The following is a 25,541-nucleotide window of genomic DNA, read 5'->3' on the forward strand; positions in this document are numbered from 1 at the left end:
CAAGCATTTTAGGTAGAAAAAAAAATTTTTTTTACATATGCAAAAGTCGTGAAACACCTGTGGGGTATAAAGGTTCACTTAACCCCTTGTTACATTCCCCGAGAGGTCTAGTTTCCAAAATGGTATGCCATGTGTTTTTTTTTTTTGCTGTCCTGGCACCATAGGGGCTTCCTAAATGCGGCATGCCCCAGAGCGAAATTTGCTTCCAAAAAGCCAAATGTGACTACTCCTCTTCTGAGACCTGTAGTGCGCCAGCAGAGCACTTTTCAACCCCATATGGGGTGTTTTCTGAATCGGGAGAAATTGGGCTTCAAATTTTGAGGGGTATTTTCTGCTATTACCTTTTTTAAAAATGTAAAATTTTTGGGAAAACAAGCATTTTTTTTTTTACATTTGCAAAAGTTATGAAACACCTGTGGGATATTAAGGCTCACTTTATCACATGATAAGTTCCCCGAGGGGTATAGTTTCCAAAATGGTATGCCATGTGTTTTTTTTTTTTGCTGTTCTGGCACCATAGGGGCTTCCTAAATGCAACATGCCCCCCAAAAACCATGTCAGAAAAACGTACTCTCCAAAATCCCCTTGTCGCTCCTTCCCTTCTGAGCCCTCTACTGCGCCTGCCGAACACTTTACATAGACATATGAGGTATGTGCTTACTCGAGAGAAATTGGGCTACAAAGATAAGTATAAATTTTCTCCTTTTACCACTTGCAAAAATTCTAAAATTTGGTCTACAAAAACGTGAGTGTAAAAAATTAAGATTTTGAATTTTCTCCTTCACTTTGCTGCTATTCCTGTGAAACACCTAAAGGGTTAAAACACTTACTGAATGTCATTTTGAATACTTTGGGGGGTGTAGTTTTTATAATGGGGTCATTTATTGGGTATTTCTAATATGAAGACCCTTCAAATCCACTTCAAAACTGAACTGGTCCTTGAAAAATATCGAGTTTGAAAATTTTGTGAAAAATTGGAAAATTGCTGCTGAACTTTGAAGCCCTCTGATGTCTTCCAAAAGTAAAAACTTGTCAATTTTATGATGCAAACATAAAGTAGACATATTGTATATGTGAATCAAAAAATATTTATTCGTAATATACATTTTCCTTACAAGCAGAAAGCTTCAAAGTTAGAAAAATTTTCAAATTTTTCATCAAATTTACGGATTTTTCACCAAGAAAGGATGCAAGTTACCATAAAATTTTACCACTATGTTAAAGTAGAATATGTCACGAAAAAACAATCTCAGAATCAGAATGATAACTAAAAGCATTCCAGAGTTATTAATGTTTAAAGTGACAGTGGTCAGATGTGCAAAAAACGCTCTGGTCCTTAAGGCCAAAATGGGCTTGGTCCTGAAGGGGTTAATTATGAGTAATGTTTAAAATAGTCCATATTATACTGAGTTCACATTTCTTTAGGATATATGTCATCACTGTACATAAGGATATCGGCAAAAAGGTATTCCAAAATATCATTGCAGGCATATTCACTTTAATGGAACAAGCCGTCTTCTAGTAAAATTGATTCAAGCCCAGAATCCCCACATATCTCGTGTTTCTCAAAGAGAGAGATGCGAGGATAGCACACCAAAGTAATTCCACAGCAGGTGGGTGCAAGCCCAAGTCAACAGTCCCAGTCGCAGACTGTATAGCCAATATCCAAAGCAGGTATTAGGCAGCACACCAAATAGTGTTCAAATCAAAAGTGCGGTTTAATATCCAATATCAAGATACAACGTTTTAGCAGTATCACACTGCCTTTCTCAAGCATGCTTGAGAAAGGCAGTGTGATACTGCCGAAACGTCGTATCTTGATATGGGATATTAAACCGCACTTTTGATTTGAACACTATTTGGTGTGCTGCCTAATACCTGCTTTGGATAGTGTTTCTCAAATACATTGCCAAGCATAATTTTGAACCAAAATCAAAAGTTCATCAGATTCACTCAAAGGTTATGCATTTATTGACTGTATATATCTACCAGCTGCATATTCTAACTCAATTAAAATGAACATGTGTTTGTACTACATGTCGCAAACAACTTCAATAATGTAAACAGACTGGCACTTACTGTAGATCTGCAGTGATGAAGTGGCAGTGTATTTAAAAGGTCTGAGCTTTTTTTTTACTTATGTTACATAGGTTAAAAAAATACATATCCATCAAGTATCAAGTTCAACCAAGGAAATGGAGAAGATGTAGTCAAGGGGTACACCTAAAGTTTTGCATGTGTTGTTACTGACACTATGTACACAGTGCTGCCTCCTATTTGCAATCCCCCTTCTTTTATTCTGCAGTCTTGTCTTCAGCACCAACAGAAGTTCAGTGCTTAGTGTTATCCCTTCTTTACTCTGCTGCTACCTTTTTTCCCATTTCTTCTCAAATAACACCTTGCATACCCAGTGCATCAGTAACTCTTTCGTCCCCTCATTCTGTCCATAGATGTGTACAGTGAAATTTATCCAAGTTCTTATAGCAGATGCATCCATGACATTTTCAGTAAAGTCCTTCCATATGTTAAAGAACTTGGCTGTAGTTTTTTCTTTACATAGTTCCATATTCAGTCACTTAAAAGAGAACTATCATGCAGGACAACTTATCCCTTATCCAAAGGATAGGGGATAAGTGTCTGATTGTGGGAAGTCTGACCACTGGGACCCCCCACGATCTCCTGCACAGCACCCCAGCAGTCCCCAACAATGGAGCTTGTCTACCCTCACACGAAGCAGTGGCCAACATACCCACTCCATGTATCTATTTGGGTGAGCCAGAAATACTTGAATGCTGTATCTCTGGCTCTCCCATAGAGATACATGGAGGGGCTTTGACATGGCAGCCGCCTCTCTCCCATAGAGATACATGGAGGGGCCGTGTCGGACATGGCAGCCGCCGCTTTGCTGGTGCTGTGCAGGAGATCGCAAGGGATCCCAGCAGTCGGACCCCCTGCAAGCAGACACTTATCCGCTATCCTTTGGATAGGGGATAAGTTGACCTTCCTCATAGTTTTCCTTAAATAAATTAGACTCCTTAGTCTGTCTATAACCTCAGATAATTGTGCACAGAAAGCTTTAAGCCAATGTTGCAAGATATCTTTTGTAGTAGCTAGCAAAGTTATGTGGGTCTAGTACTAATCTCTGCTTCTAAATATTTGCTATAAAAGCCTGAGTTTTAGAAGCCCTAACAAAATGACATTTAGGAAATTTCTAAAATAGTTAGCAGGAATGCCTATATGAAAAAATGTAATGCAAATGTTGGTTTGTAAATTATACAAAAACTTTATTTCCTCTCATGTATTACCAGGGACAATAGATCTAACTCTACGTAAGACATATAGGATCTTATATTTTAGGTCCATTTAGGATAGCTCCTTTTTCTATTTCCTAAATACCACTATGCTATGTTACAAAGCATGGTATCTTTTAGTTGCCTATAAATATTAGATGATGGGTCAAGTCCAGGGGTGGACTGACTGGCCGGTCCATTTGGCCATGGTCCGAGAGCCCGGCCTGGTAAAGGGCCCACTGCAGCTGCTGAGGATTAAGGACACTTGTCCCGGAACCCCAGTCAGACAAGCGCTACTTTCAGGTGATGTCTTTCTCTATATAAATATAGAGAACCTGATTGTTGGCTCCTCCCCCATCACAGGAAGAGGACGGGGCGAGAGCTGACAGGCCTCCAGGGAACACAGAGCGGCCGCTTCATGTGAGGTGAGTGATGTCCCTGTGTGCTGCCTCTCTCCCCCCTGATCAGCAGTATATTCTGGCTGGGTTATGTGTATGGTAGCAGCCCAGTGGGGTCACTTTCCCTCCTCCAGTGTCCACAGGTCACCAACAGGTCACATTAGCAGAAACATTTTTGGGAAAAATTGCGACAAAAATGGCGCGGTTTTACCATGATTTTTCTAAATCGTGGTAAAACTGCGCCATTTTTGCCGCGATTTTTTAAAAAAATTGTTCCGGTAATGTGACCTGTTGGTGACCTGTGGACACTGGAGGAGGGAAAGTGACCCCACTGGGGCAACAACATGTGAACACACTGCTTGTTTATTTATCATCAACCCCTTAAGGGTACATTCACATGTACAGGATCTGCTGCATATTTTTGCTGCATATTTTGTGCAGCTGACTTTGCAACCCATTAGCTTCAATAGGTAGCAAAATCAGCTGCAGAAAATATACAGCAGATCCTGTACGTGTGAACATACCCTAAGTGCTTGTTCACATGGACGGATCTGCAGCATATTTTACGCTGCGGATCTGCCAGCAATAGATCCTACAGTGCTGCCTCCATCTGTGTCTGTGCGTACATGTATGCCTTGTGTCCTTATGGCTCATTTACATGGACGGATCCACAGCGTATTTTATGCTATGGATCCGCCGACAATGGACCCTACAGTGCTGCCTCCATCTGTGTCTGCTCATAGCTGCAATCCACCGCTACGAACAAACACGCTTCAAGGTGCATGTTTGCCGTGCGCATGCGCAGTATACTCGCACACATTGCAGCCGCTCCTCCTGTTCCCTGAGCTAGGCCAACAGCAGCCGCGATGTCGGCGAGTATACTGCGCACACATGCACATCAAAGCGTGTCTGTTCGTAGCGGTGGGTTGCCGTTATGAGCAGACACAGATGGATGGAGGCAGCACTGTAGGGTCCATTGTCGGCGGATCCGCACCGTAAAATACGCCCATACCCTCCACTAATGCCAGACATCATCAATCAGGCTGATGTCCGAATAGGGGTGGGGCACAGGTGTGGCCAGGGGCCAACTGGGGGCCCTTGCTTTATTTGGGCCGGGGTGCCCTGAGTGTTGTCAGTCCGCCCCTGGTCAAATATTACTTGGATCCCATTAAACCATCAAATCTGTTTAGTTTTTCCACAGCACAAAATTTGTCACTCTCTTTTTTGCAAAACCAAATATTTAACCCCTTATGCACAAAGCACATTTTGGCCTTAAAGGGGTACTCCGCCCCTAGACATCTTATCCCCTATCCAAAGGATAGGAGATAAGATGTCTGATCGCAGGGGATCCCGCCACGCGGGACCCCCGGGATCTCAGCTGCAGCACCCCGCTGTCATTACTACACAGAGCTAACTCGCTCCGAGTGTAATGGCGGGCAATACAGGGGCCGGAGCATCATGACTTCACGGCTCCGCCCCCTCGTGCCATCATGCCCCGTCCCCTTAATGCAAGTCTATGGGAGGGGGCGTGATGCCCACCATGCCCCCTCCCATAGATTTGTATTGAGGGGGCGGGCCATGACATCACGAGGGGGTGGAGCCGTGACATCAAGATGCTCCAGGCCCCTGTATTGCCCTTCATTACGCACGGAGAGAGTTTGCTCTGTGCAGTAATGACAGAGGGGTGCTGCAGCCGATCAGACATCTTATCCCCAATCCTTTGGATAGGGGATAAGATGTCTAGGGGTGGAGTACCCCTTTAAGAACCAGGCCAATTTTATTTTTGCATTTTTGTTTTTTCCTCCTCGCCTTCTAAAAATCATAACTCTAATAATATTTTCATCCACAGACCCATATGAGGGCTTGTTTTTTGCGTGACCAATTTTACTTTGTAATGACATCACTCATTTTACCATAAAATGTACGGTGCAACCCAAAAAAATATTATTTATGTGGGGATATTGAAAAGAAAACCCAAATTTAGCAAATTTTGGAAGTTTTTTTTTTTTCACGCTGTACACTTTATAGTAAAAATAATGTTTTCTTTATTCTGTGGGTCAATACTATTAAAATAATACACATTTTATATGCTTTTCTATGATTGTACCGCTTTAACCCCTTTCCCGTTTTTGCGTTTTCGTTTTTTCCTCCTTGCCTTTAAAAAATCATAACTCTTTCAATTTTGTACCTAAAAATCCATATGATGACTTATTTTTTGTGCCACCAATTCTACTTTGTAATGACAGCAGTCATTTTGCCCAAAAATCTACGACAAAACGAAAAAAAAAAATCATTGTAAGACAAAATTGAAAACAAAACGCTGTTTTGTAACTTTTGGGGGCTTCCATTTCTACGTTTGATTTTGTCGTACTTCTGGAAAAAACTTTTTTATTTTTCCGCGTATAGGGCAGTATGAGGGCTCATTTTTTGCGCTATGATCTGAAGTTTTTAGCGGTACCATTTTTGCATTGATAGGACTTATTGATCGCTTTTTATTCATTTTTCATTATATAAAAAGTGACCAAAAATGCACTGTTTTGGACTTTTTTTTGCGTGTACGCCATTGACCGTGTGGTTTAATTAACAATATATTTTTATAATTTGGACATTTCCGCATGCGGCGATATCATATATGTTTATTTTAATTTTTATTTACACAGTTTGTTTGTTTTTATGGGAAAAGGGGGTGATTCAAACTTTCAATAGGGAAGGGGTTAAATTATCTTTATTCACTTTTTTTTCACTTTTTTTTTGCAGTGTTATAGCTCCCATAGGGACCTATAACACTGCACACACTGATCTATTACATTGATCACTGGTTTCTCATAGGAAACCAGTGATCGATGATTCTGCGGCTTGACTGCTCATGCCTGGATTTCAGGCACTGAGCAGTCATTCGGCGATCGGGCAGCGAGGAGGCAGGTAGGGATCCTCCAGCTGTCCAGTAAGCTGTTCGGGATCCCGCGATTTTGCCGCGGCTATCCCGAACAGCTCCCTGAGCTAACCGGCATACTTTCACTTTCACTTTAGACGCAGAGTTCAACTTTGAACTCCGCCTCTAAAGGGTTAATAGCGCGCGTCACCGCGATCAATGCCGCGCGCTATTAGCCATGGGTCCCGGCCATTGTTAGCCGGGCCCGACCCACTATGACGCGGGGCCACGGTGTTATAGATTGGGAACGGACTCATGACGTACCGGTACGTCATGGGTCCTTAAGAAGTTAAAAAAATCTCAAACAATTTTAACAAAATTAGTATGTTTGAAATCGCCCTATTTTGACCACCTATAACTTTCTCATTTTTCCGTATATGGGGCTGTATGAGGTCTCATTTTTTGCACCAAGATCTGTAGTTTTTATTGATACCGCTTTTGCTTATATTTTACTTTTTAATAATTTTTTTATCAATTTTTGGGGGAATAAAATGTGACAAAAAGCAGTAATTTTTTACTTTTTTTTATTTTTAACTTTTATGCCATTCACCATACGGGATAATTAACATTACATTTTGATAGTTCAGACATTTATGCACGCGGCGATACCAAAAATGTTTTTTTTTATTTTTTTTTACCTTTTTGGTGGTAAAATAGGAAAAAGGGACGATTTACAATTTTATTGGGGGAGGGGATTTTCCTTTTTTTTTTTTTACATTTTTTTGCACTTTTTATGTCCCCATAGGGGACTATTTACTGCAATCAGATGATTGCTAATACTGTTCAGTGCTATGCATAGGGTTATCGGCTATCTTCTGCTCTGGTCTGCTCAATCTCAAACCAGAGTAGAAGACCCCAGGAGACAGTCGGAGGCAGGTGAGGGGACCTCCGTCCGCCATTATAGACAATCGGATCCCATTCTTGCTCAATTATAACCATGAGAATTTGCTTCAGAAGGAAAATCAGCTTCATAACATCCCTAATTCCACTGTTGTCCTTGCTGAGAAATCTAGATACCTCTTCGAAAGGCCTTAGCATATGACAGGTGTCTATGATTAGCTACCAATGTGTCAGCTGAAGGTCACACTGTCTGAGACATTAGGTAGTCAGTCACTACTCTGTGGTGGGCCTGCAGCAAATTAATCCAAGTCCACTACAAGTCCCAGCGAGCCCGCAAGTCTCCAAAGTCATCGGTTACCTCCTTGGGCCTAACTGAGCTGTAAAGACTATTCCATCTGTCTGCCTCAGTAAAGCTGCCTTTGTTCCGTAACTTGGCATCGGAGTCATTATTTGCCTCGCACCTAGCCCAGGATCCAGCAGCCCTACCTCGGGTGGCTCAGAGGTTAACCACGTCCTGACATCACAAATACAAGGGGTTAATGATATCTGCCCCTAGGGTAATAATATATGCCCTCATCACACCCTCACCACAACTTTTGACATCCTACAAACAGGATATGGGTTTGCGCCTTATGCGAAAAGTACCCCCCCCCCCAGCAGTGACGCCACTTCAATTCAGTGAGGAGGAACCAAAAGGACAGCCCCTGTGTTGCACAGGGGAAGACTTTCCTGACCGTACCCAAACAGGAAGTTCCCTATGCGCAGCCAACTTGGAAGTTCCAGCTGCTGTGCTCATCTCCGGCTGCTACCCACAAAATCAGCGCTGCACTGCAAGTTCTGCAAGCATCATCGATCATCAATATACAGTCTCCGGTACCCAAATCTGCTGTCATTATTCCGGTAGTACCCGCAAGTCTGATTGTTAAGTCTCCTGTCACCGGGTACCTATAAAAATGTAGGGGGAGAGTCTGCTGTTGTTATCCCCATCATCCGAACCAAAGCGGCTGCAGCACCCTATCAACTCTCTTAAAGGGGAACGCACCTCATTCTTAATAAAGCGACAGCGCACTCAAAGATCTACAAGATGTCTGAACCCAGAACCACAGATCAACCGGGCGTCAGCTCCCCTCCATTTCCAGCAGTGAGCCTGCCACCTGGTCCAGCAGCAAGTGTCCTGGCCCCTGCAAGCATCAACAGCCTTGGTGTTCCAGCGACAGCACCAGTATTCATGGGGAATCCTGTCCTTCCCACTTACAATAGAGACCCCTTCACCCTGAGGGATTTCAAATAGAGTATTTAGAGCTTGTTTGTCTTTTACTCTTTCCCTCCTAACCAACAGGATCAATTGCTAAAGAGACAGCACCAGGTACCGGCACTAGAGGAAGTCTGCACCTGGCCTGCTTCTGAGAAGTCGATGGTGGAACAGATCTTTGAAGGACTGTACCGGTATTTGAGTCACATTCTCCATCAGAGGTATGTCTTTGGCTGTATGAAAGGCAACAAAAACCAGGTGAGACCTTGAAAGCGTATGCTGTAGTTCTACAGAATCCCCTAGAGACTGTCCAGAAGTTAGATGGTATAACTTCCGAGCAGGGCAACAAAGTGTTAATGAACAGATTAATTGATGGAGCTCATAACAAGTGGGACAAGGCCCAACTGAGAATGTTAGCAGTCCAAAACCCTAATATGTCATTTCCTGCTTTTAAGAGACTAGCTATCCAAGTAATTGAGTTCTAGACTGAGTCCAAAGATGTTTGTATCCCCTTGCACCTGCTCAGGAGCCCTCAGGCCTATACCGCCCCATTCAACTGTCCCGGCCGCAGTCCAAACAATAATGTCAGTTACTACGGCTTCAGACTTACAGAGTATTAAACAAGACCTTAAATAATTGGCTAAGACTATCAAGGAGCTCGCCACCAGGCCTGCTCCACTCTCCTGTGAGCAATCCTTGCCTAGAAAAATCCCCTTCTGCTCCTACCCCATGTAATCCCAATTACTGTGCTCCTTCACCAGCTAGGTATTCTGGGAGTAACAGACCCTTCTGTACTTACTGTAACATGTCCAGCCACTGAAAAAATGCACCGCTGGGGTTTAAACGGAATTCCCTCTGGGGTCAAGGACTGGCCTTCGCGAGTAAAGTCAGCAGGCCCAACTCCAGAACCCAAGTCAGGACTCTCACTTAATGTCACCTCCTGCCCCATTGTAATGGTTATTGTAGAAGTTGTTCCTTTAGTGGCATTTATAGAGACAGGGTCACAAGTGTCTACCATATCTAAATGTGTTTTCTATCAGCATTGGGATGCTTGTGAATTGTGTGAGCCTGATGATGATAATTTCCAAGTAATTGCAGGTAATAGGCACCCAGTCCCTAGACATGGATACTGGGAGACAACCATTGAATTAGGTGAACATGTACTTAAAGGACAGGGAGTAATTGGGACCAATGTGACAGATAAGGGGTCTGTGGAATTTATATTGGGGATGAACATCATGAGGAATTGTTTTACTGAAATTCTAGATGCTTTGTATGCCTCTCTGCCCCATATGCCCCCTTCAGACCAGCAGGCTGTCCAGCACCACCTGAAAGTCCTACAAGCGGAACAGAAGTTTGACAACAAGCAATGCGAGATCTGCAGAGTGCAAGTTCAAAACATCAGGTCGGTGATCTTACAACCCATCATATGGTGCCGTGCACGTCCCGGAGTCCAGAATCGAGATTATCAGGCCTGCTGGAACCCATGCAACTGGAAGATCATTCTTTAGTCCTCTCTGCGAGAAGTCTCGTCACTGTCTCAAATGGAAGAGTCCCAGTATGGTTAGTGAACCTTTCTGATTCTGCTACTGTTTTACCCAAGTACACTCCAGTGGCTCAGTTGTACCTCCTAGAATCGAAGGACATCGTGACAGAGCGTCTAGTGGCCTGACAGCATGCGGCTCAAGTTACTGGTGGATCCAGTCCTAATCCACCATTTGGGCAATGTAATGCCCCTGCTACGTTCCAGCGTCTGATGGAAAGGTGCCTGGGCCATCTGAATTTCCAAAGTGTTTTATTGTACCTGGACGATATCATCATGTATTCCAAGTCTTACCAGGAACATCTCAGTCATCTGTCAGACGTCTTTCAAGTCATGATCAAGCATGGGTTGAAAATCAAACCATCAAAGTGTCACTTGCTCAAACTTCAAGTCCATTACCTGGGCCACGTTGTCAGTGCAGAGGGAGCTTAGTCAAATCCTGAAAAGGTGGATGCTGTCAAGAACTGGTCTACCCCGTGCACGGTGAAGGATGTCAGGAGCTTCCAGGGATTCATCGGCTACTACTACCGCCACTTCATCCCACACTTTGCCTAAATTGCAGAACCCCTCACAGCTGTCCTTCGGGATATGGCAAAGGAGAATTATAATGGAAGACTACCTATTGAATGGGCTGAAGAGCAAGAGCAGTGTTCCGAGCTCTTAAACGTCTGCTGATGGAACCACCCATCTCGGCGTATCCAGACTACAGTCAGCCATTCAGGCTGTATAACTGTATAACTCCTTTAACTAAGGCTCCCTTCGAACAACAATATTATCTGTCAGTGAAATTAGTTTCCCTTTAAAGTGGTACTCTTAGACATCTAGACACCCCTAGACATCTTTTCCCTTATCCAAAAGATAGGGGATAAGATGTCTGATCGCCGGGGGGGGGGATTCTTGTGGCCCCCACGATTTCCAGCCGAGCTCCCTGTGAACCACTACACGCAGCTCTATGCAACTCTAGCGAATTACTAGCGACCACAGCCACCACATCCCCTCCCATAGACATTATTGGAAGGGGGGGCATAACGCCCACTGCCGCCCAAAGCCAAGCACAGCCAGCCAGCACAGCTAGATGTTTAGCAACGGAGTACCCCTTTAAGCTAGCATTCCTTCTAGGAATAATAACACATAAATGAGTGAGGGAAATAACAACCTTCTTTATTGAGCAGCCACATATGGTAATTCAAGATGACAGTGTAGCCTTATCACCAGACCCAGCTTTCTTACCCAAATGTGGTGACTGAAACTGTATGTATCCATGCCTGCAACTTATTTTATTGTTATTAGTGTATGTGTAAAAATAATCAGTGGGAGACATTTACTAAGAGGCGCACATTTTGCGCCTTTTTTTTCTACCATAATAGTATTGGAAAGCCCTATTATCCAACAAGGATTTTCGTAGATCTTGAAAAACCCTTGCATTTCATCCAGACTGCACTATGATATATAGGTGAAACTAGAAAATTTTGAATATCGTGCAAAGTTCATTCATTTCAGGATTTTTTTTTATTTGACTATGCTACAGGGGCTGTAAAGTCAGTGTAGTTCTAGTGTCTGTACCTGTGTGTGACAGTTTTCTCACAATTCTTATGTGATTTTTACCCCAATATTTATTTTTAACTGCATACAAAATGACTATTTTCTCAGATTTTTCCCAGGTTGCAATGCGGCCGAGACCTGACATCACTAGTCAGCTGATTACAGGAGCCTGTCTGCTTCATTGGGTGGAGCGATTGCTTTGTGGGAGAGAGATTAATCTGCATTGTATTTTTGCAACACCACAGGTCTTTTGAATGGATGCAGCTCATTTATGTTTCAATGGGTGGGGTGGCTGATGTATGGGAGGGAGAAAAATGGAATTATGGGATTTGTAGGCAAAGAACAAAACTCAAACAGGAAATACCAGTTCACGAAAAACTAGCCAGTGTTATGGTAATCTTACAACATAGCCATTTAGCCCCAAGACAAGCGCAGATCCTTCTTAAGTATGTTCATTACTGTTTGGCAGGTACGTTCTAAAATACCTTATGGTGGATAACCCCTTTAAAAGGTGAAACTAATATATGAGAGAGACTCATTACATGCAAAGCAAGATAGTTCAAGCTGTGATTCCTCATAATTGTGATGACTATGGCTTAAAGCTCATGAAAACCCCAAAGCCCCCCAATTACTATGATTTGGGGAGCCATGTCATCTGCTGGTGTTGGTCCACTGCGCTTCATTAAGTCCAGGGTCAACACATCCGTCTACCAGGAGATTTTGGAGCACATCATGCTTCCTTTCCTTTTAAGTTGCATTAATGTAATACAATGTACTTTTGCATGATATTCTAATTATTCGAATATCGAATAGTTTCACCTGTATGTGCTGGGAAGATATAAACCAGCTCTCACCCTCTCTCCTGTAATCATCTGCACGAGCAGAATTTAAAAAAAAATTAGTTTAAAAAAATTATAAACACCCCTCATATAAAAAATTTAAGGGGTATTCCAGGCAAAAACTTTTTTTCATATATCAACTGGCTCCGGAAAGTTAAACACATTTGTTAATTACTTATATTAAAAAATCTTAATCCTTACAATAGTTATTAGCTTCTGAAGTTGAGTTGCTGTTTTCTGTCTAACTGCTTTCTGATGACTCCCATCCCGGGAGCTGTCCAGCTCCTATGGGGATATTCTCCCATCATGCAAGGGATATTCTCCCATCATGCACAGCTTCCATGACGTGACATCATCATTGAGCAGTTAGACAGAAAACTTCAGAAGCTAATAACTATTAGAAGGATTAAGATTTTTTAATAGAAGTAATTTACAAATCTGTTTAACTTTCCGGAGCCAGTTGATATATAAAAAAAAGTTTTTGCCTGGAATACCCCTTTAAATCACCCCCTTTTTCCATATTCCAAATACCATAAAAATAAAAAATAAACATCCTGGGTAAACGTTGCCTACTAGCTTAGTGGTTGACTGCCTCCATGCCATCTGTCTCTGATGTACTTCATCAGATGAAGCGGTATCTGTTTTTTGCATGGGGGCACAGAAGCTAAAGCTACACCTTTGGTTGGAGATCCTTTCATACTTACCATTGTCGGAATCTAGTGAAATTATTCGGTCGGTACTCATAAAAGCCAGGAAGAGCATACTGGGTGACCTGGTGACCTATTTCCCTTGTTCCTTGCTTATGAAGATCTTTGTTGATTTACTTGAGGGAGAGTGAGGGGAGGGGGAGTTTGTTTGTGGTTATGTTTAAATTGATCCATGCATTCTATGTTAAAGTGTACCTGTCATCAACAAAAACTTTTTACATAATGTAGATAATACCATTATATGTATATTTGTAATATACATTGGTTAAAAAATATGTATATTTTTGTCCCTGAAGCTATTGCCTGTGTGTCTCTATGAGGAGTCCAAATACAGGAAGTGAGAGTGGACAAGCAGGGCTCTGTGCAGTGAGGTTCTGTGACATGCTATGGGCTCACACATGAGGATGATTGACAAGCCAGGAGCCTGCACAGAGCCCTGCTTGTCCTGTCCTCACTTCCTGTATTTGGACTCCTCACAGAGACACACAGGCAATAACTGCAGAGACAGCATTTTTTTTTAACCAATGTATATCACAAATATACATATGTTATTATCTACATTATATAAAAAGTTTTTGTTGACGACAGGTACACTTTAATGCTGCTACAATGTGTACACGTGTCTTACTGATCTTGTTACTTTTGATTGTATCCTTTGTCAGGGTCAGGTATCTCCTGTTGGGGGTGTTTAATCCCTGAGTGCTGTTGTTTTATATTTGAAAATGCTTAATAAAAATTATGTTAAAAAAAAATCACCACATGTGTAATTATCCAAACGATTTAATTATTACATCAATGATCTTGCACAGTTAACAGTGTAAGCACCCAAAAAAAAAATTTGTTACATCACAGAAAAAGTGATCAAAAAGTCAGAACTACACAAATTAACACATCAACACATCTTTATAGATGGAAAAATAAAAATGTTATAGAGGTCAGAACACAGCAATGAGTACATTTTTATTTTATTTTTTCACGTTTGCTTAGAAAAATTTAACAATAAAATATAAATTTTCATAAGTGAATTATTATTGAAGTTTAGTATCATCATATTAAAGAATTAAGTCAGTATGTTGGCTTTTTTGTTTTGTGAAAGCGGGAAAAAAATATTGTCCCACAAAACTTTGCAATTCCATATTTTTCTGGAAAAAAAAAAGTTATGGGTCTTCGAAGGTAAGGGAACAGAAACCGTAAGCCACAAATCCAAATTCAGGCAGTCGTAAAGGAGTTAAATGTATTCATATGCGCAATAAAAAGTAGCGGAATGTTTAAGTTGCATGCAGGTTAAATCAATAGACTGAGAAATGCATGAAAAATGTATTACATAAGAGCTAATATTACACAAAAAAAATAGTTGCTGGCCTTGTAGTCAGTGCTCTGCAGTTAGGTGGGGCTCATCAAATCAATATTAAAAAAAAGTATAGCTGCTTCGTTTGCCTATATTGTAATCATGTAATACTTGTATTTTGCAGGTTAAAGGGGTATTCTGGGCAAAAACATCTTATCTCCCCGAGACAGCCGCAACGCCCCCTCCCATAGACATGAATGGAGGGGGCGTGACGTCATGTCCCTGTCTCTGAAGCCCGGAGGTTTCCAAAACTTCAGACGCAGCTACGCATAGAAATCGGGCTGCTGCAGGGAGATTGCGAGGTTCCCACCGGCGGGCCCCCCACGATCAGACATCTTATCCCCTATCCTTTCAATAGGGGGATAAGATGTTTTTGCCCGGAATACCCCTTAAATAAGAAGTAGTGGACAGATGTCTGATCTACACAGGATTTTTTGCAAATTAAAGTAATCATATTTATCAATCTGTAAGTGACAAAAAGATTTCTCATTTTGAGAAACAAAAACTAAGCTGTTATTGGTTTCTGTTTGAGACAAATCAGTCAAATTTTTGTCTCACATGTAAAACCATCCTATGTGATGTGTAACAGGAACCTACAAGTAAAGGCTACCAACACAAAAGAAAAACCCTGCTTACTCCAACAGTATTTAAGAAATAATAATAGAATACATGTATAGAAGCTGCACTTTGCATTCGAATAAGAGAAAGGGGGAATGATGGTAGACATTTCTAAAAGAGATCAACAAGAGCTGTGAGGGGAATTTATCAAATCCGTGTCTTGGCTGTTATTAGTCTGCAAATTTTGCGGCGATAGTGACGGATGTACTCCGCATTTATCAAATGGCGCAAAGACTTTGATGAATCATCACAGAACTGTTCTACTTTCATTTGGTTATATGTGGCAGAGAGAGTAGCGGCTGTGCCCCAATTGTATCAAATGTCACACAAACCTTAATACAATTGTCGCATAGAGCCATTTCGATAGTTCTATAGGGCAAGGTTGATCTTCCCTGTGATAACTTCTAATTCTGGCCCGTGCAACATTTCTGAAACATTTAACAAGAAGTTGCACATGACAACTGCACAAAGTGCTCTAAATAAGAACACTTCATGGTAATTAAATTTTAATGTTCTAAATGAATTATTACAGAAAATGTTGCACAGGGCCAGTCTGCGACTTTTCATGCCACCAAATTAGAAGAAAAAACTGTCTAAATGGTTGGCTCAATTCCCCTCCATGTGTTTCTAAATTTGAGATGTGGGCGGTGTACCCAGACTGCTATTTCCTCCCATCTGTAGATATGATCCACTCTCATTGTCCAGTCATTAAGAGTGACTAAAGGTAATATTATGGCAAGAATCAAAGACTTGCAAATATTTGAAGTGTATGATTTTGGATAAGGAGGCATGCATTCAGGTAAAAATGTGCCAAATGTATTAAGAGGCATGTTCATCTTAATGTAGCATAGTTTGGCTTAAGACTGGCAAATGGAACAGTAAATTCTTATAACAATGTTTTTGTTTGCTTGTTTGTTTTGTTTTTTGCTTTTTTATTTTTTGGGGGGTTCTGATTTGTTTTTTTTACATTGCTTCCACAATTTTTAGAAAAAAAATACATTGTTGAATGATGTTTGTCATAGGTCAAAGGGGAGTTGTGAAATATACTTTACTTTATTTTATTTACAATCAGTGGTATTTATTTTTTAGCATGATCTATAATTGTTGGGGTTTTTTTTAAATGTTTTTCCATTCACTTCTCTTTATTAATTAAAAAGAAAAAAATCTAAAGAAATCACATCTGAATTTAAAAAAATGGCATTCTAAGAAATGCATGAGATTCGTGGTGTTTTATACAACCCTAAAAACAAATATTGTCTGATGGAAAACAAGAGGGGCAGGGTGAACAGTAAGTCATTAATCAGTTTTAGTCGGTTATTCAAATAATTGTTGTATACATTAGGCCTATTTTTTATTTTTTATTTTTGCATCATTTTGTGGGGGGGTGTAAAAAATGAAATAAAAAGCTATAAAGAAATCCCATCTAATCCAAGAAAAAATTATAGATCATTGTGCAAAATTGAGCCACAGCTCTGTTGATGAAAAAATTAAAAGGTTATATAGGAAGCAATTTTATTTTGCTTTACTACCTTTGTAAATAGAAAAGTATATTAATTTGATATTATTGTAATAGTTCTGACCCACATGTATAAGTAATTTTTTTTATTGTAATATTTGGGGGAAATGTCAAAGGGGAATTTTTAATTGTGTCCCCTTTCTGCTACAGTAATTTCCTTATAGGAGACAGAACCAGAAGCTGCCTTCAAGGCCAGTTCCAAACTGTCCATATTGGCCCATATTTATCAATCAGCCTGAAACCCTAATTGTATGATTTTCCCATAGCAACCAATCACAGCCCAACTTTCACTTTACAAGAGCTCACTAAGATATGAAATATGGGCTGTGATTGGTTGTTAAGGGGAAAACCCAGACAATTAGGGTTTCAAGCTGAATTTGCCCCATGTCTGTTTTTTTCTGTTCATAATACCGAGCTAATATTAATAGATAGGGCTTTTCACATGGCCATTTAAAAACACAGCAAATGCTACTTTCATCCATTTTGCAGATGGAATAAGCCAATTGAAGTATATGGAAAGGGATTAAAATAGGCATGTATCTGTATTTGACCATTATGCTGTCAGACCATCAGTAGTTACTGTGCAAAATACTGATGAAATACTGATGATATAGTAATGGTATTACAACTGAAATCTGTCTATAATATGCATCTATAATATGGATCCTTATTACAAAGGATATTTATAAAAAAAAAAATTATTTTACATTATTGTGCCCCCATAAGGTCATAAAAGGCACCTATCTACCAACTGGGGACAATCATCTCCTGCGGAAACCTATATACCAACTGGCGGCCACCTATCTATATATTGGGGGCACCTACCTATCTACCAAGAGAGGCATTTAGTATTTGGGGCATCATGGGGGAGATTCATCAAGACCAACGCTGAGGAAAAGTTGACCAGTTGCCCATAGCAACCAATCAGATTGTTTCTTTTATTTTTCATGAAAGAAGCGATCTGACAGGTTGCTATGGGCAACTGGTCAACTTTTCCTCTGCACAAGTTTTGATGAATCTCCTCCTTTAAGTGTGGAAAAGGTGAGGATGGTGTTGGAAAAGTGCAGAGCCTAAAGGTATATTTTCATTGTCAGATGAATGTTTGATAGTTATCTCTCCCGACCTCGCCATACAAATGAACGGGAAAGGGAGGGTCTGGCGGTGACAAAAGGGTCGGGTTGCAAAAATCCAGCAGGCCCAATCCTTCTCTTCTCTTTGCTCATATATTTTATACAGTTGGCCAAACCCAGCAGTGGTAGCGGGTTTGACCGAGTTTAGTATAAGGTGTATGGGCACCTTTAGATGTTTGTCCAACCGATTCTGCAGAAGTCTGCAGATGGACTGGGGTTATGAGCCACTAGATGTAACTGTATTGTAATCTTAGATGGTCTGCAGAGCCTTTGTTCATCTTGTATCTACCGTTAAATTGACACTGTATGGGGGTATTTTTGGTCTTGATAGAAGGTATGCTCTTTAGTAGTAGCATGAGGGAATTTTTAGTACCCTGTCTGGTGGTAATGTGTGGTCATGATGTGGCACTATTAGGCTGGGTTTACACTATGGAATATTGGAATATCAGCCTGGAGATATTTTCTAGGAGGATATTTCTAGTGCAGTGACCACCGCTGAAGTTCATAGGCGCTAAGGCCACATGGACCGACGCCATCACTGTTGAAGAAAATGCAGTAAGTGTGGATTTCTGCTGAAAGTTTGAACATGTTCATTCTGTCAGCGGGTTTGCAATCTTGAATTTCTACTTAGAATGTCCATAGTGTAAATGTAGCTTTACTTGTATACTGGTATAATTTGTAATGTTGGTTTGGGATACTGGATTTTATTAGTAACAGTATAATTGTAATATGTAGTGAAAACTCTTTGAGAGGACCACCAAAAATAAATTGGTTTTCTCAAAGAAGTGGTCTTTTGGAGAAGTTTAGTGCTAGTATTTGTTCTTTGTGTAATGGTAATATTTAGTAGCTGTAAGACTACTGATTTGATGTCAGTGGTATTGGGACACATTAAAAATGTCTTCTAGTTGCAGTTATGGCTGTAAATGTTGGCACCCCTGAAATTTTTCAGGAGAATTATGTATTTCTCACAGAAAAGGATTGCAGTAACACATATTTTGCTATTGAAACGAAAACAAGAGACGAGAAGACGACACTCACCATGCAGGGAAGTCTTTATTTTGCTATACACATGTTTATTCCATTTGTGTGTATTGGAACTAAACCAAAAAAAAATGGAGGAAAAAAAGCAAATTGGACACCAAACTCCAAAAATGGGCTGGACAAAATTATTGCCACCCTTTCAAAATTGTGGAAAAATAAGATTGTTTCAAGCATGTGATGCTCCTTTAAACTCACCTGGAGCAAGTAACAGATGTGGGCAATATAAAAATCACACCTGAAAGCAGATAAAAAGGAGAGAAGTTCACTTAGTCTTTGCAGAAAGAGGAAAAGAACTGTCTGAGGATTTGAGAACCAAAATTGTGGAAAAAATATCAACAATCTCAAGGTTATAAGTCCATCTCCAGAGATCTAGATTTGCATTTGCCCACAGTGCGCAACATTATTAAGAAGATTGCAACCCATGGCATTGTAGCTAATCTCCCTGGGCATGGACAGAAGAGAAAAATTGATGAAAGGTGTCAACGCAGGATAGTCTGGATGGTGGATAAGCAGCCCCAAACAAGTTCCAAAGATATTCAAGCTGTCCTGCAGGCTCCGGGAGCATCAATGTCAGCGTGAACTATCAGTTGAAATTTAAATGAAATGAAATGCTATGGCAGGAGACCCAGGAGACCCCACTGCTGACACAGAGACATAAAAAAGCAAGACTACATTTTGCCAAAATGAATTTTAATAAGCCAAAATCCTTCTGGGAAAACATTTTGTGAACAGATGAGACCAAGATAGAGCTTTTTGGTAAAGCACAGCATTCTACTGTTTACCGAAAATGGAATGAGGCCAACAAAGAAAAGAACACAGTACCTACAGTAAAAGATGGTGGAGGTCCAATGATGTTTTGGGGTTGTTTTGCTGCCTCTGGGACTGGGTACCTTGAATGTGTGCAAGGCATCATGAAATTGAGGATTACCAACATATTTTGAATTGCACTGTGCAGCCCAGTGTCAGAAAGCTGGGTTTGTGTCCGAGATCTTGGGTCTTCCAAACATATGTCAAAAATCACCCAGAAATGGATGGCAACTAAGCGCTGGAGAGTTCTGAAGTGGCCAGCAATGAGTCCTCATCTAAATCTCATTGAACACCTGTGGATTGGGAAAAGGCGTCATTCCAATAAGAGAGACCTGGAGCAGTTTGCAAAGGAAGAGTGGTCTGGCTGAGAGGTGTAAGAAGCTTATTGATGGTTATAGGAAGTGACTGATTTCAGTTATTTTTTTCCAAAGGGTGTGCAGCCAAATATTAAGTTAAGGGTGCCAATAATTTTGTCCAGACCATTTTTGGAGTTTGGTGTGACATTATGTCAAATGTCCTTTTTTTTCCTCCCTTTTTGGTTTAGTTCCAATACACACAAAGGGAATAAACACGTGTATAGCAAAACATGTGTTACTGCAATCCTTTTCTGTGAGAAATACTTAATTTTATTGAAACATTTCAGGGGTGCCAACATTTATGGCCATGACTGTATGTATTATTGGATGTATACAGTGTGTGTATATTTGTGTGTGTATATATATATATATATATATATATATATATATTGGTCTATAGGAAGCAGCACATCAAGTTAAATGTTACAGGTGCACGCCAATTGAACCTCGGTGCTCCGGTTCCATTGGATAGGTAAAGGATGAAGGCAGCACACCACCGTAGTAAAGTCCAAAAAACGTGAATTTATTCCATGATGTAATCCACATCATGGAATAAATTGACATTTGTTTGGACTTTACTACTGTGGTGTGCTGCCTTCATCCTTTACCTATATTTTTATATAGTGCTGGCTGACTTATTCTTTGTCTGTATTGCACATACGGGGGAGTGGCTACCTCCATGTTGGCCTTGCACCCCACCCACCTCTATCAGGTGCGTATATAAGGTGTCTTGGATGTTCCAGACCCTGCCATGCTTACTGAACTGTTCACACAGAGGCATATTCACAGTGTAGGGTCCGTCCCAATGAGGCCACCTTATCGCGGTGGGACGGTCCAAGCTATTTGACCCCCGGCGGAGACAAATTTGCGAGCTAAGTGCCTCACTATTTCATAGTTTCACATTTGCATCTATTACACCATAGCTGTATAGCTCTCCATGTTTTATCTGCATGTTCATGTTTCACCTATATCCTTGTGCTGGCAGTGTGCTGCTGCATTCTTCTGTTGCTGTATATATATATATAGATAGATTTTATTTTATTTTTTTATACTAATTTTTGTTGGGGAGTTAACATATATCCTATTAGACCTTAGCACTGAAAGTGGGGCACCATTTGTCTGTCTAAGGCACCAAAAATACCTTATCCCAGCCCTGTTTAAACTACTGACTAAATTTAGCTTACTGTCTGCCATTTTGTTACTCTTCCTTTTTTGTGTCATTTAAAACTGGAAGCAAGACTCTGCTATTGCTATATACCTGCCCTAGTATTAGCTGGTCATTCTGAACACCTGGTCGGTTATCCACCTATCAATGTTTCCTTATTTCAGGGGAAGATAATAACATTAACTGCATTATTTCCAGGGCTCAGTGTCCCACAACAACATTTCTATTCTTTGCCATTCACCCATATAATGCCAACAGAGCACATTCATGACACAAAGGGCCACAGAAAGAGGTCACCCTCAGCCACCATCACATCACAGGAGCACCACTTGAACTTCACTCTCTATTGTTTCATTGATTTTAATTGATCAGGGTTCCCCCTTCTGAGAAGACCCAGGATCCAGGGGTCTGTATTTTGGTGCAGGCAGCTGGTGCTTGTGTTTGGGTAACAGACTGTTGAATGGGGGAGCAGAGTAGCTGTAGATTTAATAGACCTGTATGAACAATGCAACTTGAAAAGGAACATTGCGCCATTGTGATGATTGATACCAACCTATTACCAAGGAAATAGCGGCCATCAGGTTGAACAAAACGTACCTACTTATCTGCTTGATATACACTTGTCCGTACAATGGGTATACAGATGAGTAGCCCCTGAAGAGATGGCATCTATATACTGCCCCTGCAGAAAAAAGACCGATTATCTTCCCCTCTGTACTGTACATGAGACAGGTAGCAGCTGGCACCGGGCACAGACTGGGAAGAGCTGTGCCCAGTATCCGGCGCTCTCCAATGACATACGTCTTTTTCTGTTGCAGTCAGGTAAATGAGTTCAGCCAAGTATCAATTGTCGGGATATCTCAAGTTATAAGATGCGGCTTCTCTCTCTAAAGGGTTAAAGAGTCGGTGGGGCATTAGATCACCTGCTTTTCGTTCTTATTCGTTCTTATTTGTATGTGGTCTTCAATGTTGTCAACTAGAGCAGTGGTCTCCAACCTGCGGACCTCCAGATGTTGCAAAACTACAACTCCCAGCATGCCCGGACAGCCAAAGGCTGTCCGGGCATGCTGGGAGTTGTAGTTTTGCAACATCTGGAGGTCCGCAGGTTGGAGACCACTGATCTAGAGGGGAAAAGACTTGCAATTCCTTCTGAACGTTTAGACCGTTCTTATTATTTCTCTTTGACGTTTAAGGAACAGGGGCGACTGGTTTGGCTAATATTTAGGTGTTCAGACTTATTAGGGGATTCAACTTATTAACAGAAAACGAATAAAAAACGAATGCAGTTAATAATATGATCCCACAGGCAAAAATGTGTGTTTTCTGTTGTGCTGATACTTCTGTACCTCCATGTACCCCTAAATATATAGTACACATATATATAGCACTGATATCCCCTTATTTACCTCCTCTGCCCATGGCCATGTGTAGTATTATGCCACCCCATGCCACCCCAGCAGGACGTTCTTCTATCTGTACTGTACATTTATGCCACCCAGTCTATACCTTCCTACAAATGTATTAATACCCAAGAATGTCGATGTTTTCACAGATCTATTGTACATATGTTTTATTAATATCAGCTCATTGCCATATTCTCCTGTATGTACTGTACTCATGTAGAAGAAATGCTACACCAACACCATGCCCCCCCCCCCCCATATATGTAATATCTAAGGGGCACCGCTGCCACTCCATTGCTATTACCTCCCAAATAAACTGTGAAGGTGAAGTACAGTTCCCCCAGCACAATGTTATTTCCAGTGTACACTTGCAGCACTGATCTGCGTCATTTCACAGTGTTCACACTTGTACTGTGCACATATAATGCGGCTTCAGAGCCATTTATAATGCCAATGATGCCCATTATCCCACAGATGAAGATTCTCGTGTTTTATCAGGTGTGTGGCACACATGTAGCAATAATTTGCCTTTGTTTCATGCCCATGTACTAGAATAGTCGGGCAGTTTTTCTTATGCTGGTATACTGTACACATATAGTAGTAATGCCACTTTTTTTTAAAATTCTGATATACTGTTTACATATAGTAGTAATGCCACTTTTTTAAATGCTGGTATATTGTATAAATATAGTAGTAATGCCACTTTTTTAAATGCTGGTATATTGTATACATATAGTAGTAATGCCACTTTTTTAAATGCTGGTATATTGTATAAATATAGTAGTAATGCCACTTTTTTAAATGCTGGTATATTGTATACATATAGTAGTAATGCCACTTTTTTAAATGCTGGTATATTGTATAAATATAGTAGTAATGCCACTTTTTTAAATGCTGGTATATTGTACACATATAGTAGTAATGTTACTTTTTAAAATGCTGGCATATTGTACACATATAGTAGTAATGCCACTTTTTTAAATGCTGGTATATTGTATAAATATAGTAGTAATGACACTTTTTTAAATGCTGGTATATTGTATAAATATAGTAGTAATGACACTTTTTTAAATGCTGGTATATTGTATAAATATAGTAGTAATGCCACTTTTTTAAATGCTGGTATATTGTATAAATATAGTAGTAATGACACTTTTTTAAATGCTGGTATATTCTATAAATATAGTAGTAATGACACTTTTTTAAATGCTGGTATATTGTATAAATATAGTAGTAATGCCACTTTTTTAAATGCTGGTATATTGTACACATATAGTAGTAATGACACTTTTTAAAATGTTGATATATTGTACACATATAGTAGTAATGCCACTTTTTTTAAATGCTGGTATATTGTACACATATAGTAGTAATGTTACTGTTTCTCTGTTGATGTAGTCTACAAGTGTAGTAGTGATGTCTTTTTTTCCCCATGTTCTTACAGATGTATTGTAGTTCTTCTGTCTTCAGGTTGCTAAAGATATATTGTACAGGTGTATAGCTCACTTTATTATCATGTTCTATGTATTGAACATATTTAGGAATGTGAGTTAACATAGTGCCAGTGCCTAGCGACAGTATTCAGAATATTGGGCAGACTACATGGGCTGAATGGTTCTTATCTCCCCACTTTTTTATGAATTTATTTTCAAGTTCTTACGGATGTAATATGTAAATGTAGTAGTAATGTGACTTTATTCTCATGTTCGAGGGACATACTTAGATTAATGTGGCATTTATGATGTTATTCTTTGAATATGTCATCTCTATGTTCTGAACATATATTAGACACGATGTAGTAATTAGACTAGTGTAGTGTACACACCAATAGCAGATCAGTCACATACATTGTGCTAATGGCACCATATATCCATTAGAGGTGTGTTTTATACTTATTTTTATGTTACTACAGATGCATTTTACAGATGTAGTAGCAATTTCACCAAATACCCATGTTCTCATTAATGTCACTCATGTGTATTGTAATTATGTGCAATACCTAGGTCAGTTGTTATCTCCAGATCATGTTCTCCTTCTCACAGACTGTACACTTGTAATGTCACATCATCTGCACTTTCTCTGCAAATGAATAATGTCGCATCATCTGTACTTTTTCACGAAAGTGTTTAATTGCAGTAGTATTGTCACCTCTTCTGTATTTTCTCACATATGTATTGTACACATGCAGTAGTAATGTCACATCTTCTGTATTTTCTCACATATGTATTGTACACATGCAGTAGTAATGTCACATCTTCTGTATTTTCTCACATATGTATTGTACACATGCAGTAGTAATGTCACATCATCTGTGCTTTCTCACATATGTATTGTACACATGCAGTAGTAATGTCACATCTTCTGTATTTTCTCACATATGTATTGTACACATGCAGTAGTAATGTCACATCATCTGTGCTTTCTCACATATGTATTGTACACATGCAGTAGTAATGTCACATCTTCTGTATTTTCTCACATATGTATTGTACACATGCAGTAGTAATGTCACATCATCTGTGCTTTCTCACATATGTATTGTACACATGCAGTAGTAATGTCACATCATCTGTGCTTTCTCACAGAAAAAGTATACACTTGCAGTAGTAATGTCACATCATCTGGACTTTCTCACAGAAGTAGTGTACATGTGTAATTTCCCACAGAGGTATTGTATACTTGCAGTAGTAATGTCACATCATCTGTACTTTTCCACTGAATTATGTTACACTTGCAACAGTAATTTGGCATCCTCTAAACTTTCCCACAGAAGGATTGTGTACTTGCAGTAGTAATGTCACATCCTATTGTACA

The 25,541-nt window shown here is 40.1% G+C and overlaps 1 protein-coding gene across 1 annotated transcript in view; it reads right to left on the reverse strand.

The window, feature by feature from the left end:
- PCCA (propionyl-CoA carboxylase subunit alpha) overlaps window positions 1–25,541 on the reverse strand; it is a 1,119,575-nt gene that overhangs the window by 1,086,474 nt on the left and 7,560 nt on the right. The gene's annotated exons all lie outside the window — the stretch shown is intronic.

Source organism: Hyla sarda, chromosome 2 (assembly GCF_029499605.1).
Source record: "Hyla sarda isolate aHylSar1 chromosome 2, aHylSar1.hap1, whole genome shotgun sequence".
Lineage (NCBI taxonomy): Eukaryota > Metazoa > Chordata > Amphibia > Anura > Hylidae > Hyla > Hyla sarda.